This window comes from Perognathus longimembris, chromosome 2 (genome assembly GCF_023159225.1).
Source record: "Perognathus longimembris pacificus isolate PPM17 chromosome 2, ASM2315922v1, whole genome shotgun sequence".
NCBI classification, from domain to species: Eukaryota; Metazoa; Chordata; class Mammalia; order Rodentia; family Heteromyidae; genus Perognathus; species Perognathus longimembris.
The window spans coordinates 127,096,817-127,114,095 of NC_063162.1; the positions used below are offsets into that span (position 1 = coordinate 127,096,817).

Below are 17,279 nucleotides of genomic sequence, written 5' to 3' on the forward strand. Positions count from 1 at the left end.
TTCTTTATAATTAAGTTATATAGTGTATGCGCATCCTTGGTTGGAATATCAGAGAAGTGAAAAGCTGTTCTCATTGCATCATGCCACATGACTCCTGGTTTTCATTTGTCCTGTTGATGAATCTCATTTTGATCACCTGATTGTGGCTGTTTCCAAAAATATTCTCTACCATAAAGTTATTTTACTTGTCCCCTTTTGCAGTTTACAAATATATTTGGAGAAGAATTTTGAAACTTTAAATTCTTCATCAGACTTTAATATATTAATTTAGTCCTTTATGCCAGTGCAAGCTATCTGATTTCCTGTTGAATTCAGTTATCATCATCACTTTGACACTCAAAATTATGTCAGGCTTGGCTTGTGGGAACTCCCTCAAGCTAATATCTGAATTTTTATTTGATATATCCCTCTTATTTTGAGGATATGATTACTTTTTTTTTTTGTTTTTTTGGCCAGTCCTGGGCCTTGGACTCAGGGCCTGAGCACTGTCCCTGGCTTCTTCCCGCTCAAGGCTAGCACTCTGCCACTTGAGCCACAGCGCTGCTTCTGGCCGTTTTCTGTATATGTGGTGCTGGGGAATCGAACCTAGGGCCTCGTGTATCCGAGGCAGGCACTCTTGCCACTAGGCTATATCCCCAGCCCTGATTACTTTTAATATGCAGTCTTGGTGTTGTAGGTATGGTTCAGGTGGTAGAGTACCAGGCAGTGATTGAAAGCATCAGATACTGAGTTGGAATCCTCATTTTTCCCCTTTGTTTTATTGCAAAGCTAAGATCTCAACACAAAGTATGCATATTTCCATTTGGTTGTTTTTCCAGTCCTCAGTGGGGGTAGAGTGAGGCAATATATGTATGTTTACATATATGAGTATATTAATAAAATTTTGTGTATATGCTTATGCAAATTATCTATAGTCATTAGTCATCTCTCCTTGAAATCATGAGTTCACACTGGCTTCTTAAATCTCAGTCTTTTCTCCAGGACTCATTCCATTTTTCTTCCTTTCCATGTTTGCTCTTTCTTTAACAAATGAGAAACATAGTGTCTATTATCCTTAATATCTTTGCTTATATTCTCAATCCATCTGCATATAACCTGTGTCTTTGACATACTTGGGCCCAGAGAAGTTCAGCTCATGTGTTTTGGACTCCAGAAGCCAATCTGCTCTATATTACCATTCCTGGGGCTCAGGGATGTGTTTCTGACACAACTGGCACTGATGCCAATTGTGGTCCACCACTGCTATATCCTCCTCCTTCTGCTTGGGCTCTATCATTCTAGGCAGGGACTGCTCCCATATATATGCTTGCCTTACTGGACCCTGGCCTCCATATTGCCCCCATTCCTCCTCCTGTGTCCACTCTAGCATGGATGCCTACCTCACATGGCCCCAAAGGTGGCTTCAGAATGGAATTACTAGAAAAGGGAAGAGAAAGAAGAGGGAGACTTAGTTTTATAATCATGTTTTCATCATACCCTTCCCATTTTCTTTCTTCTTAGGCATTTTTTTTATTAATATTAGTTGTTGTAGGTCTAAGTTTCAATAGAGATTTTTTTTTTGCCAGTCCCGGGGCTTGGACTCAGGGCCTGAGCACTGTCCCTGGCTTCTTTTTGCTCAAGGTTAGCACTCTACCTCTTGAGCCACAGCACCACTTCCAGCTTTTTGCTATATATGTGGTGCCGAGGAATCGAACCCAGGGCTTCATGTGTACAAGGTGAGCACTTTACCACTAGGGTATATTCCCAGCCCCTCAATAGAGATTTCTTTTGGGCTCAAAGGTCTTGTCTTCTCTCATTGAGTTGTGCCACTATGTATTCATGACATTCTTCAGTTCTTAAAGTAGAATCTATTCTGCAAATATGTTTCAACTTGAAGAATTAAAGCTTGCTGAAAGAGAATGTATGCTGGAAAAGAATTCAGAAAACAAGATCATATTTTCACATTTCTCTCTCTCCTCCTTTGTGTGTGTGTGTGTGTGAGACAGACAGAAGAAAAAAATTGGAACTTTAAATAAATAATTTATAAAAGCTTCTCTTATGAAGGAAACAGACATTAAAAAATTTTCTGGGAAATCATTTCCCTTTCTCGGAAAGAGATTATAGATTAAGTAGCTTCTCCCAGTTTTTTAACTTCTCTGCTAGATTGAAAGTTATTCAAGTACAGGACTTTCAGACTCAGCGCATGGACACCTTTGGATTCCCAGGTCCAACATGGTTCTCTGAACACAGGAGACTCTGGGTTCAGTGAGTATCAGTTTGACAGCCCTTATTTGTACTTAGGTCTGATACCAAAATCTGTACACTTTCTGCTACATCTCACCTGATCAGGACTAAGATGGTAGATGCCCCATTTTAGCTAGCATGTGTTTGTTTCAAAGTCCAGGAGTGTGTTTTATCAAGCAGCATGTGTCTTTTGTCCATGTTTAAATCATTTACAGATGGCCTAAACTAACTGGCTCATGAATTGTGTTCATTTGAGCTGTTTAATCACGTTCTTATATTCTCCCTGTTTTTTCAAGGACCTAGTAATAGGTTGGTGGGAAGGTGATTCATCATTTAATACCTGTATTGCTTAAGATGGTTTATTTAATATCTTGTACAGCGGGTGTAATTTTCCTAACTTCTGTCAGTGCTCAATGTTTATTTGGAAGTAATTCTCTTTGCCACTAGATGGGGCTAGTCTATGTATTTATGAGGCTCTCCTATATAAGATTACATATATTATTTGGGGGAAAACCAAATGATTTGTTGACCTTTGAGAAATGAATAGTGGTATTGACACTTATGCAATGATTACAGGCATGAGCTATCAGTATAAGGAGCTGAGGTTGGGCTGGGATGTAGCTCAGTGGCAAAATGCTTGCCTTGCAAGTACAACGTCCTGGGTTCAGTCCCCAGTACCAAGAAAGAAAAGACCAAAAAAAAAAAAAAGGAGCTGAGGTACCATTTATATACTAAGGGATTTTCCCATTGTAGTATTAGGTTATGTCTTTTTTTTTTTTTTAAATAGCACTTATTAGCTGAGCATAGATGGCTCATGCTTGCAATCCATCTATTCAGGAGGCTGAGATTTGCAAAATCACAGTTCAACACTTGCCTAGGCAGGAAAAGTACATGAAGCTCTTGTCTCCTATTAGTCAAAAAGATAGAAGTGGAGCTGTGGCTCAAGTGGTAGAATGCTAGCCTTGAGTGAAAAGCTCAAGAACAGTGCCCAGGCCCCGAATTCAAACCCCAGGGATACACACACACACACACACACACACGAACATATTCAGATTCCAAATGTATAATTAAAAAAAAATCTTTTTGAGACTGTGTTTTTCTTGTCTCTGTGGCTTCCTTATATGTCTTTTGTTTTTAACTGAAAAAATATTTTGCTATTTTTCATTGTCTCTTCTTTTATAAAATATCCACCTATGTCTGGTTATTCTTGTTTGGTAGAAAACTCTAAGCACATGTGTGCATATTGTATCTTTAGGGGTGGAGCGATTTGTTATTGAATTCTCTGCTGAGAGTGAGTGAAAATGGTTCATTTCTAATCTTTCTTTTTTATCACACTTGAAGCAGTTACATCTTTTACTTTTGCTACATTGTTAGCTCTGTCTATGGTAAGTATTCTATTCTCCTAAGAACTTAGTCTTGTTTTCTTCTGATGTGTGTACACATAGTGAAACAACCTAAAAAGTTTGTAGCGATCTACATAGCTATCATTCCATTGAATAGAAAAGGAGGAAAATAAGTGAATAGTTTTCCCTGTTGTATAAATTGCAGTATAACCTTTATGTTCTGTTGAAAAAAACCTGATAATGCATTGCGCTAATAAATTCCTCATGGCTTGTGAGAAGTGACAGAAATGAATGAAACAGAGCTGTGGTAGAGAACAAGTGACAGGAATGAATGAAATAGAGCTGTGGTAGAGAACAACAAGGCCATACACAGAGCTTGGGAGAGCAGGGAAGACCTCTCTTAGGAGGCAACAAAGAAATAAGACCTATAGGAGGAAAAGGAATGGCTCTGTGCACTATCAAGGGAAAAGTGTTCCAGGAAGGAGGAATAGCAGGACAAAAGTAATCTAAGCAAGAGGCTTTGTGCCCCTATTTTGTACTATGCAGTTTGCATGATGAACTTCTCCCATCCATTTTATAGATTGAAACTCGGGGTTATCATGTACTCTACTTAAGGTCTCATAGGCTGTCAGTCTGCTGTAACACAGAGATAGAACTCAGGCATGCTTATGCTGTACTGCATTCTAAATTAATTAAGAATGAAATTGCCCTCTTAGTATGCCTATTAGTAAATAAATGTAGGCACTCCAAATTGTATAATTCTGGTTTGCAATGTATTAGGACAGAGTCATTACCCTGAACGAGTAGAGATACACAAAATGTTTACAATTTTATCAGATACTTTTTCTATAAATTATACTTAAGCATCTTTCATGCTTAGAGTCCAGCTTTCTTGGTCCCCTTGTAGGCATAATTCCAATGTATACTAAGAATGTGAACAATGAATGCAGTAAAAAAATATCCAGTGATGGGTAGCTCCTAATTTAGGAAGAACAAGTAAAATGTCTATGTCTTTGTTTGCCCCCAAAAGACTACAAAGAGCCCCATTACTCTGTGGTAACAGCTGTTGGACATTATTCTTTTATTGATTAACCAGAGCTTGGCCCTTAAAAATAGATGATATTTGGGGGCTGGGAATAGTGGTAGAGTGCTTGCCTTGTATACATAAAGCCCTGGGTTTGATTCCTCAGCACCACATATATAGAAAAAGCCAGAAGTGGTGCTGTGGCTCAAGTGGTAGAGTGCTAGCCTTGAGCAAAAAGAAGCCAGGGACAGTGCTCAGGCCATGAGTTCAAGCCCCAGGACTGGCAAAAAAAAAAGATAATATTTAGAGAAGATAAAAAGATTAATTTCACTATTACTACTTCAATGATCAACATTATCTTGTAGAACAGTTTATTTAGGAGTTAATTTTAATAGAACTGCTTCATTCTGCATTCTGTAAATATGTGTGTGTGAGAGAGAGAAAGAGGGGGAGGGAGGGAGGGAGGGAGGGAGGGAGGGAGGGAGGGAGGGAAGGAGGGAGGGAGGGAGACAGAGAGAGAGAGAGAAAGAGAATATCCTGGGGTTTGAACTCAGGGCCTAGGTGCTGCCTCTGAGCTAGCATCTTTTTGCTCAAGCTAGTGCTCTACCACTGAACCATAGCTTCACTTCTGGCTTTTTCTGAAACTTCATTAGAGTTAACAGTCTTAGGGACTTTCCTCCCCCGGATAACCTCAAACTCCAATCCTGAGATTTCAGCCTCCTGAGTAGCTTGGATTATAGGCAAGAGTCACAGTTGCTCAGCTTGTTTTTGTATTTTAAATGTTGCTTGTGTTTGGAATTTCTTTCCAAAGCCAATTGTTGGTAAGAATTTGGACATGGACTGCATAGGTATTTTGTTTCTGCCTCCAAAGAATTATCAGTCTTTGATATGAATCATCCTTCAAGAAGTGACAGGACATGGTCTCATACGTTAGTATAATTTTTGCAGTAATTGAAGTAATCTGTAATATTTACTCTCTTGATTGGTATAACTTTGCAAGTGATTTTCTTTTTCTTTTTTTCTTTTCCAAATTTTTATTATCAAACTTTTGCAAGTGATTTTCTTCCCCTCTCTCTTTCTCCCCCTTCCCCTCTCTCTCCCTCTCTCTCCCTCCCTTTCATTGTTTTTAAAGAGCTTCTTATTGTGTCTCCTAGGCTGGTTTCAAACTAAGGTCTTTCTGCCTCAGTCTCCCAAGTGCTAGGATTACAGTATCATTATGCTTGGCTCCTGAAAATTTAATTTTAGTTAATTTAAATTTAAGTCTACGGCTGGTGAGTGTTATACTGGACAAGCATAGGCTTAGAAGCAACTTGGTACAAATGACCGTAAAGCAGAATGGACTTTGGTATTTCTTCACACAGTTTGTTTAATAGCCTTCTTGCGGGTTAGTCTTATATCCTACCTTATGTTGCTTTGTATCTATAGTCAAAATAACTGATTTCTTAAGAGAAGCATCTTAATTTTCTGTGACTTAAGGGGACAGGGAAATACACTTGAAGGTTCAGGGTACAATATGATTATGCTAGGGGCCATGTGGAAATGGGGGGCTTTGTGTTGTCACAATGGTGAGTCAGTGCCTCTAGGAGGCTTAGGGAATGTTAACTATAATATTATCCTGCTTATAGTATCTACAGCACCCTCGGAGACATATTGGTGGCTTTCTTTTTTTTTTTTTTGATGGTAAGAATTTTTAAAATTTAAAACATAGAATTCAAAGCATTATCTATTTACTGGAAAGAAAAAAAATCATCCTCTGAAAGACATTCTTCAAAGCTCTGGTTCTGAGGAGGTTTTCTGCTGTAGCTTGTGGTGGTATGAATCTAAGACTTCTTTTCCTCCCCAAGCAATTAATATAATATTTTAAAGTTGATGCTGGAAAACACAGAAGCTATTGATATTGGTTTATTACATCAGAGCAGGAGTAGTGAAACTGCTTAAAAGTCCTATAATGACTGAAATGCTGTCTAGTGCAAATGGTGGGGGTGGGGGGGTGGGGAGGAAAAGGTCTTATGATAGCTGAAACTTTACCCAAACAGTGCCTACATGTGGAAGTGTTCCATTTTAGAAGACAAATGAATCAAACTACTTGTATTATGGAGGTAGGTGTATTTGTAGAGTATGTTTCCCCATTTATAGTCTACTTTCAAAAAAACTGAAAAAGGAAACCATTAATGCTAAGTGCAGTTGAGTGGTTTCCCTGCAACTTTCTGTTAGGATCTGGTGCTCAGATGTCTTGTTTGTCTAGAAATAAACTTTTTACTTGCTAAATAAGCTGGATGAGAGGATTATGTCTAGGGGAAATATAGAAGAGACTGTTAGTAGTAAGGGTATAAAATTGCAGGGTCAGGTAATCATTTCAGAAGCATACCATGTTAGCTGTTAACAGAACCTACCCGCCTTCGAGATTATTTAAGGCCAAACTTGGAAAAAGGTATGCCCTTTATAACTCACTGTTACAACTAGACACAATTTTGGACAGTCTAGTGTTACTGCTACTTTTCTAGACACAATTTTGGACAGTCTAGTGTTACTGCTACTTTTGTGGGGGAGGTGATTCTGGTGGATAGATTAATAATTTCATTAATGTCAGCACAGGGAGTATATTAAAAAGGAGGAAAGTGACTATTTTTCTTATTCTCCCCTTCCAGAATCATGGTAATGACAAGATATTTACCTTGTTCTAGCACATTATAATCATATCTATTATGTCTAAAGACAAGATACAATAAAAGTACATGGAAACCTCCTTTGCTTATGTAATTTCAGGAGTTAAGAGCATATAAATATATTTAATTTTTGACAGTCCTGGGGCTTGAACTCGGTGCCTGAGCACTGTCCTTGGCTTATTTTTGCTCAAGGCACTCTGCCACTTGAGCCACAGTGCTACTTCTGGCCTTTTTCTATGTATGTGGTGCTGAGGAATCGAACCCAGGGCTTCATGTATATGAGGCAAGCACTCTTGCCACTAGTCCATATTCCCAGCCTCAAGATCTAATAATTTATGATTTCAAGTTTCTATACATTTTCTATGTAATCTGTTTCAAGTTAATCACCAATATAGAGTTACTGTTAACTTCCTTAAGTATGCACGTGTGTGTGTGTGTGTGTGTTAAAGGAGGAATACTTTCACTGTGAATCATTGATTGAAATAAAATCCACAAATAAGTAACATAATATCATAAAGCAAATTTTGTTCCTTTACATTCACAAGTGCCAACTGTATTGTCTGTCTGTCTCTGTCTCTCTCTCTGTACACACACACACACACACACACACACACACATACACACACGTATGGGACAGAAGAACTTGATCTAGGTACAAAATATCTTTTGGATATTTTGTAAAAAATTGTTAAATTATGTTCTGAAAATATTTCTTGGACAATTATAATTAGAGATCTAGATAGATAGATAGCTGAATGTTCTTTGACCTTGCTTTGTATTATCCACTTGGCTCAGAATTTTTTTAATTTCATCGTGAGAGAGTCTCTAGAGAGAAATGATCAAAAATATCTTACTCTCCAACTATCCAGAAAAAGGTTAGGCTATTATTGAAAACAAATGAAAAATCCATAGATACTTCATAAAACTTGTCAAGGTAGAAACCTATAAAATAGAGAGGAACTCTTAAGTGACTACTTTTTATGCCTTGTAACATAGAGCCCATCATGGCTTTATGGCAAAGGTGGAGAAAATGATTGTGATTAACCCATGTATGAAAGTTTCTATCGTAGCATTTCAGTGTCTAACACATATAAAATACTTAGTAAATATTAGTTCTTATCTTTATTTTCTTTTAAAATCATTACTTTCACTGAAAATGTAATAAACAAGCATTCCTAGGATGATTTCTAATGTTATAGTATTTTGAGAGGGGCCTCTACTGGGTTTTGATTTGTACTTTTTATACAAATGCTATGCCATTTGAGCTACACTTCCAGTTCTTTTTTGTTTCATTATTTCCTACTTTTTTCACAGGCTGGTGTACACCATGATCCTCCTACTTATGCTTTCTTTATCATGGGATGGCACCTAGCCTTTCTTTAAATTCTTTTTTTGCTGGTTCTGGGGCTTGAATTTAGACCTGGGTGCTGTCTTGAGCTTCTTTTGCTCAAGGCTGGTGTTCTACCACTTGAGCCCCAGTGTGACTTCTGGCTATTTCTGAGTAGTTTATTGGAGATGAGCCTCATGAACTTTGCTACCTGGGCTGGCTTCGAACTGCAATCTTCACATCTCAACCTCTGGAGTAGCTAGCATTACTAGCACCTGGCTGCACTTAAGTTTTTTATTGGTAGAGATAAACATATCATGAACCTTTCTGTTAAATATGGCCTCAAATTATGACGTTTCCAACCTCTGACTCTCTAGTACTTAGGATTTCAGGTACAAATAGCATGCCCAGCTTATTATTTTATTAATTTATGCAGATATATGTACTCTTTAATACTGAAACTACGTATTAGTAAAATGCCCCAGTCCATAGGCATTGCCTACACATTCCAAAGCTTTATACCTTCTTACACTATTTTTTTAAAAAAAAATTATTGTCAAAAGTGATATACAGAGGGGTTACAGTTTCATATATAAGGCAGTGAGTACATTTTTAAAAATCAAACTTGTTATATCCTCCCTCATTTTTCTCCCTCCTTCCCTCTCCCCATTTCCCTCCCCAACATGAGTTGTGCAGTTGGATTACAGCAGTTAGTTTTGTAAGTATTATTGTTGCATTGGTTCACCTTTTGCCCTTTGCCTCTTCATTTTGATGTTCCCCTTCCCTTCTCTAGTTCCAATAAACATATACACAAAACCCAGGGTACCAAAATCAGTAACAGTGACTAAAACCCTGAGGTAAAACAGTGAGGTAAAACCCTGGGGAAGAAAGATAAAAAGAAAATGGCACAATTTCACATGGTACATTGAAAATAATGACAATGCTAAACCACTTATTTCCATAACTTGGAGTTGATTTCACTTAGCATCCATCATCTTATATGTTCATATATACATAGCTATTGAGCTGTTGTGATCTTCTGCTATGATTATCCTAGATGTGTACTAATTATTACCAATGAGAGAAAGCACAAAGTCTATGTTTCTTTGGGTCTGGGTCACTTCACTTAGCATAATTTTTCCAAGTCCTTCCATTTCCTTATGAATGGGGCAGTGTCATTCTTTCTGACAGAGGCATAGAATTCCATTATGTTTATGTACCACATTTTCTTGATCCTTTCACCTACCTAGGGGCATCTGGGTTGGTTCCATATTTTAGCGATGGCAGATTGTGCTGCGATGAACATAGTTGTGCTGGTGGCTTTAATGTGGTCTTGTTAGTAAACTCCTTCTCATTCTTTATATTGGTCTAGGGGACTGTAGAGTTCTTCTGTGCTGTGGGATAAAAATGACCTAAAAGGCCAATTTATCTCTAGGAACTCCATTTCCAAATATCCAGAAATAGGTTTTTGACTACAGAAACAAAACACACAGTTTTATATTACGTTGTATTTAACATTTAGTGTATTTATGCTTTTATATCTGGTGTTTCAAAATATCTGTGAAGGCCTGGGAATATGGCCTAGTGGCAAGAGTGTTTGCCTCATATACATGAGGCTCTGGATTCAATTCCCCATCACCACATAGAAAATGGCCAGAAGTGGTGCTATGGCCCAAGTGGCAGAGCCCTGAGCAAAAAGAAGCAAGGGATAGTGCTCAGGCCCTGAGTCCAAGGCCCAGGTCTGGCCAAAAAAGAACAAAAAAATCTGTGAAGACTAAATATAGTACTTCCTATGACCCAGCAATCCCTTAGGTCATCTATCCAATTGACCAAAACCAGGCTAAACTAAAGCCACTAGCACAAACATGTTCATTGCAACATTGTTTACCAAAGCCAGGATAGGGAATCAACCCAGATGCTCCTTAGTGGACAAATCAAGAAAATGTGGTAGATATACACAATGAAATCCTATGCTTCCATCAGAAAGAATGACACTGTCCCATTCCTAAGGAAATGGAAAGACTTGCAAAAGAAGTAAGTGAAGTAAGCCAGACCCAAAGAAACATAAGCTGTGTGGTTTCCCTCATTTGTAATAACTAGAATGTGCCTATAGATCTACAAGTAAACCCAGTGGATAGTAAAAGACAAATATTCACACCTGGACATGATTAAACAGCAATCTAAACATTCACTCAGCAAGAACAAAGGAGGATATTCTTAGGAGAGGATCACAAGGGCTCACTAGCTATGTGCATAACTGATCATATAAAGTGATGCTAATCAAAATGAACTCCAAGAAATGGAGCTCAGAGGTTTTATTTTATTATGCTAGTTGTGGTTCTTTTCATTTATTTTATTGTTTCCTTTTTTCTTTGGTTTAGTCCCTTTGCTGATTACTGTACCCTTTGTCTTGTATGTAAGTTTATCTGATTTGGGAAGGGAAAGGGGAAGCACAGAAATGGTGCGAAAAAGGTTGAACTAATTTCAGCAGTTAAAGCTACTAGACACTATGTTGGAAATGAATTATACAGCTACAAGTTGGGGAGGAGGAAAGTTAGAGGGGAAAAACTGGGAGAGAATGAGGGAGGAGGTGACACTGTTCAAAAGGTAATGTATTGACTTCCTGACTCATGTAACTGTAACTCCTCTATACATTACCTTTACAATAAAATTAAAAATAAATAAAATATCCGTGAACGCTTTAGTATAATTTAGTATCATTAAAAAATAGTACCCAATTTTTATAACGTTTATAGAACTAACTCAAAACATAGTTTATCTTTCAAAAATAGGGTAGAATGCAATATTTTTGACAGTGTAATCTGTACTTCTTTAGGGAAGAATATGCTCAAGTGCTGCAAATAGTGTGTGGGGAACTGGAACATTTTATGTTTTTCTTCCTGAGTCAATTTTGAAGCATGGTTACTGCTGCATAATGCCTGGAATCTCACTGGCCACTGTATTTTGTTTGTTATGATATAATCCATCTACAGTGTATACTTTTTTTTTTGGCCAGTCCTGGGGCTTTGTCTTAGAGTCTGAGCACTGCCCCTGGCTTCTTTTTGCTCAAGGCTAGCATTCTGCCACTTGAGCCACAGCGCCACTTCTGGCCATTTTCTGTATATGTGGTGCTGGGGAATCGAACCCAGGGCTTTATGTATACGTGGTGAGCACTCTTGCCACTAGGCCATATCTCCAGCCCCAGTGTATACTTTTTTAAGGCGAGAAACATACACATTCCTAGCATCTTTTACATTCTTTTTTTTTTTTTTTTTTTGGCCTGTCCTGGGGCTTGGACTCAGGGCCTGAGCACTGTCCCTGACTTCTTTTTGCTCAAGGCTAGCACTCTGCCACTTGAGCCACAGCGCCACTTCTGGCCATTTTCTGTATATGTGGTGCTGGGGAATTGAACCCAGAGCCTCATGTGTACAAGGCGAGCACTCTTGCCACTAGGCCATATCCCCAGCCCATCTTTTACATTCTTAATGGAATACCAGGGCAGGTCTTGTTTAGTGTGATTTTACTGAAGTGTATTTCTTGTAAGTTACAATAGCTTAAACTTCCACTTTTATCTTCGATATGGGGAATAAGTTTTTGATGTTGTCATATGAGTCTAAAATCTAATTATCATCTTACAAAGTAGGAAAACCTAAAGGCTGTTGGTCCTAAGTCTTGCCTAAGTTTCAATATACTTTCCTTCCAGTGATTTCTTGCATATGCTGTTTTCTTCTCTGTCTTCATATTTCCTGTTCCTATTGGTATTTAAAATCGAGTTTTCATGAAGAGTCTTGTGTCAAATTTTAATGACATGCTAATAGGCCCTATGAGGTTCAGTTTCTTCTTTGAATATCATACTGTCCCCTATGTGCCAGTAACCTATGGAAACAATGACTCACACAATGTTTTTTTTTTGGCCAGTCCTGGGCCTTGGTCTCAGGGCCTGAGCACTGTCCCTGGCTTCTTCCCACTCAAGGCTAGCACTCTGCCACTTGAGCCACAGCGCTGCTTCTGGCCGTTTTCTGTATATGTGGTGCTGGGGAATCGAACCCAGGGCCTCGTGTATCCGAGGCAGGCACTCTTGCCACTAGGCCATATCCCCAGCCCCCACACAATGGTTTTAAGAGACAGTATGCAGCTGAATTCTCAGACATCAATTTTAAAAATAAATTATAGTCATGAAAAGTATGTAAAGCATCTTTCTTCTAAGAAAGACAAAAACAGTCCTGGGAAAAAATATTAATGGAATTGAGAGACTATGGAGTGTTATAGCTTAAAGATCTTCTATCACTAGGCATCTTAACATGCAAAGAGCTAATGCATCTTGTTTGGTGTAATTATATGCATCCTAAGTACAAACATTTCAGAGATGTTCTATTATTTAAGAAAGTCAGGAGTGATAGCTTACTTGACAATAAATAATACAAAGTCCTTATAATTTTCTATCTGTAAGGTCATCTTACTATTGTGTCCGTGTTAGCCTCATAGTGACCCATATTTCATGTTTATGCAACACAGAGCTATTCAAAGAAATCTCTAAAATATGATCTTGCCATAATTTTAGTACTTTAGTACTAGTGTCTTTTGCATGGTTGATTTATAAGTAGAGTCAGAGTACATTTTTAAAGGAGTGTCCATACTTTAATGGATATAAGATTGCCTTCAAAGGAAGAATGTTATTATAAGTGCATCACTCTCTTATTTAAAATATCAGCTGCTAACTTTCCTACTTATTACCCTCTGCTTTAGAGAGTCTGCCATCAAGTGTTGTAGTGTAACGTATTTGCATTTTCTGGATGATTTCTATGTTTTCTGAGATTTAACAAGTTTTCTATGTGTTTGTCCATTTATGCATGCAACAAGCATTGCTAAGCATATAATCTTTATTTTTTCTTTATATTTTATCGTGTCTTTATTTACAATGAAAATTTATACAAATTTTGCATAATTTCTTAATCAGTTTAAAAACAGAAATATTCCTGAATTTTACCAAACTTTTATAATTCTTTTTAGGTTGTTATCCTGGCTCTGATTATATAGTCCTTGGTTGTGGCATTTAGCCTTAGTGAATATCAAGATGTACTGGTAGCTTAGCTTCTAGAGTTTACAGCCTTTACACTTCACAAATCAAACAAAGTACTTAAAAAAAAATTAATACTGATTCTTATAGTGGGCTTGTGCTACTTTTACAACAGTGAAGAATATAAAGTAGAAAGGTAAAACATCAGTGATTCAATTACTAGTGAGTATTATGTCAGACATATTAGCAGTAACATAATTTTTTAAATTATTTAAATTAAAATTTTCTTTAACTTTTTAATGTAGCAAATGTATATGAAATTTATCCTTTCAGTCATTTCAAAGTAGTTTAGTAATTTTAAGTATATTCACATTGCCCTATAACCAGTCTTCAAAACTTTTATTTTGCAAAATTGAAATCTCATACTCATATAACAATAATTTCTCATTTTTTTCTGCCCTCCTTCCCAGCCTCTGGGAACCACCATTCTGTTCTCTATAAGTTTGATTCCTGCAGGTATAAAATATTCATGGAATATTTGGTGACTAGCAGTTTTGTATATCATATGTCCTTAAGCATCATCAGTCTTGTAGCATACATCATAATATTCCTTCTGTTTTTTCTACTGTCTGTTGTTTTAAAACTCCACAATGATATCAGTATTATTTTTCCCCCTCCAATAATGACTTGCAGATATCTTCCCACATCAGTATTTGTATACCATTGTCTACATACCATTTCCATAACTACATACACATACATATATATGTATATATGGGTTGGAAATGATTTTGTTCTGTGAAAGATAGTTGAGGATATCTTGGAAGCTGATTCACTGTCTTACCTGATAAGAAATGGACATGGTAGTATGGATTATCAAGACTAGGAAATCTTATGGTATCACTAGGATTTAACTGGGATGAAAGTTGAGTTCTCAACTCTGATGTATCATCAGACAGTTGCTGGAACCCTGTAATTTTCTGAGTCTTGACAATGGCAAAAACCTAATTGAAGATCATACTTCTTTCAGAGAATGTTCAAATCAGCAACAGTAAAGATTATAGAACAAAAACTATCAAGATACATGTTTTTACAAGCTAATGGAAGCTTTTTAAAACATTGCTTAAGAAAATTCAAAAGAATTGTACTTTCTGGTGTGAAAATTTTAAGAAATTCATTGTTAGAGTCAATAAAGTTTTTTTTTTTTTTTTGGCCAGTCCTAAGGCTTGGACTCTGGGCCTGAGCACTGTCCCTGGCTTCTTTTTGCTCAAGGCTAGCACTCTGCCACTTGAGCCACAGCGCCACTTCTGGCCATTTTCTGTATATGTGGTGTTGGGGAATCGAACCCAGGGCCTCATGTATATGAGGCAGGCACTCTTGCCACTAGGCCATATCCCCAGCCCCAATAAAGTTTTAATGGAACACATAGCTACACTCAGCTGTACGTGTTTTGTTATGACTACTTTTGTATTAGAATAGCAGAGTTATACTATGATAGAGATCTGATGGTACTACAAATCTAAAATGTTTACCATATGGATTTTTGTAGAAAGAATTTTCTAACCCTTGTTATAAAATAGCAAGAATGATTCATGTTTTGGAGTGCCATGGAAACTTGTGACCTTGTTTACTTACATGAATGCTTGCTTAATACTACTGTTTTTCTTGAAGAATTTCTCCATTCCTTTTTGTCTTTGGAACAACTTACAGCAGTTCATTCATGACTATTTTCATGACTTACTTTGTTTATTTTCCAGGAGTTCATTTTATCAACCAATGAACAGACCCAAACCACAAAAGGTCTGTGGTTTTCTAAAGAAATTTTTCTACAGAAGGATATGTGTAGCAACATTAGCTTCCTGTTTCTTGTAGAAACTTGTATTTCTTTTATTCTGATCATACCACAAAGACATTAATTTAAATGTAAATAAAATGGCTTTTATGGTCTGAGTATAAACAAATTTTAAGTATATTTATTGTTAGAGGCATGTTTCTAGAATGAAAATCTTTTTTTTTTTTTTTCCTGATCCTGGGGCTTGAACTCAGAGCCTAGGTTCTGTCCTTGAGCTTCTTTGTGCTCAAAGCTAGAGCTTTACCACTTGAGCGCCACCTTTACCTTTTTCTGCAAGTTTATTGGAGCTAAGAGTCTCACAGACTGGCTGACATTCAACAGATCCTCAGATCTCAGCCTTCTGACTGGCTAGAATGAAAATCTTGATCTTTTACTTAGTCCAGCACTGTCCAAGACTAATGCTCTATCACTAAGATAGGATTACAGGCATGAGCAACCAGCGTCCAGCCAATCTTTCACATTTTTACTAGGTATTTTAGTAACTTAAGCCATGTTACTCAAAACTCTTAAATTTTACACTAAGATTAATTAATATGTGTTTTTATTAATTACTCTTAAGAACTAATATATATATTTAAAGACAATTATTTTCTGATGGAGTAAAAATGTTAGGAGTTGGGATAGGATAGTACATTCTTTATCTTATAAAAGTTATTTTTCTTCCCTTCTAGATGTGATTTTTTAGTTCCTTTGAGGCCTGTATGAGACGTCCCGCTACTGGATGAGTCTACACTTGGAATGGTTGTAAACAGGCCTGGTTGTATATTCCTGTAATCCCAATTTACTTGGGCAGTGGAAGTAGGAAGAGCATAGTCCAAAGCTTGAGGTCCTATCTGCAAAACAAATTAGTAAATGGCAACATGACTCAAAGGGGTGAATACTTGCCTTGTGAGTGAGAAGTCTTGAGTTCAATCCCCAGTACAGCCCAAACCAAGCCAAAGCAAAATGTATGTACTTTGCAGTCATTGAAAGCCTTGGCTTTTCTCTGGACAGAAAGAGCCCTTTTCTGAAGATAGGCAACTTGGCAAAGTAGATCTTTTATCTGAGCATGATTCTTAACTTCGTGTTGCTTTCCTGACATAGAAAATTTATAGCAATGGTCGTGGTATTAAGGTTAATAGTAGGGGTAACTCCTCATTTCATAAGGCTTCTTCGTTACCTGATTGGTGCTTGATGCTTATCTGTGATAGCTTAAATGTTTTGAGTATGGAGGAGGAGTTGGGCTCACTAGAGAATCCCTTTTAGCAATGATGTCTTCTCACATCTTGAGAGATGCCATTGGAGGCTCTGTAAACAAAGAGTGCAGAATGACATACCCTGAAGAGGAAATACTGAGGCCTTATGAAGGCTGCAATGGGAAGAAGATGAACTATCTCAGGTCAACTGTGTTTTAGATGCAGGAACAAGTGGGAGTTTGCATAACCTTAAGGCATTTGGGGTTAACTCTGCTACATTGGTGAGGAAGGTGAGAATTGAGACTGGAAGGGAAATCCTACATTATCATTTCTGAAATACAGAAACACAGGATGGGCATTTATAGCTCTGGGTTACCTCCCTTCCCCCCATCCCCCATCTGTCTACCTTAGAGTCTTCATTATATTTTTATTCTGTTAACAATATACATTTTTCAAAACATCTGTGACTTAAATGGAATTATCAAATATAAAGGAATAAAATGAACTATTAAAATACTACTTTAATAATGAGTTAAAAACTTTAAAAATTCATGCCAATAGTACCTGTGAAAGACAAAAATCTTATTTCATGTTAAATTTGATAATGGCAGTGTCTTCACATGCTTTTTTAATTTTGTGAAATTTACTAATT

The 17,279-nt window shown here is 37.2% G+C and overlaps 1 protein-coding gene and 1 long non-coding RNA gene across 6 annotated transcripts in view; both read left to right on the forward strand.

The window, feature by feature from the left end:
* St7 (suppression of tumorigenicity 7) overlaps positions 1–17,279 on the forward strand; it is a 204,289-nt gene that overhangs the window by 10,349 nt on the left and 176,661 nt on the right. The window lies entirely within an intron of this gene.
* Positions 11,749–13,946, forward strand: LOC125347061. Its single transcript, XR_007210094.1, has 3 exons — positions 11,749–11,787; positions 12,412–12,416; positions 13,824–13,946. It is a non-coding gene; the product is annotated as an uncharacterized LOC125347061 (long non-coding RNA).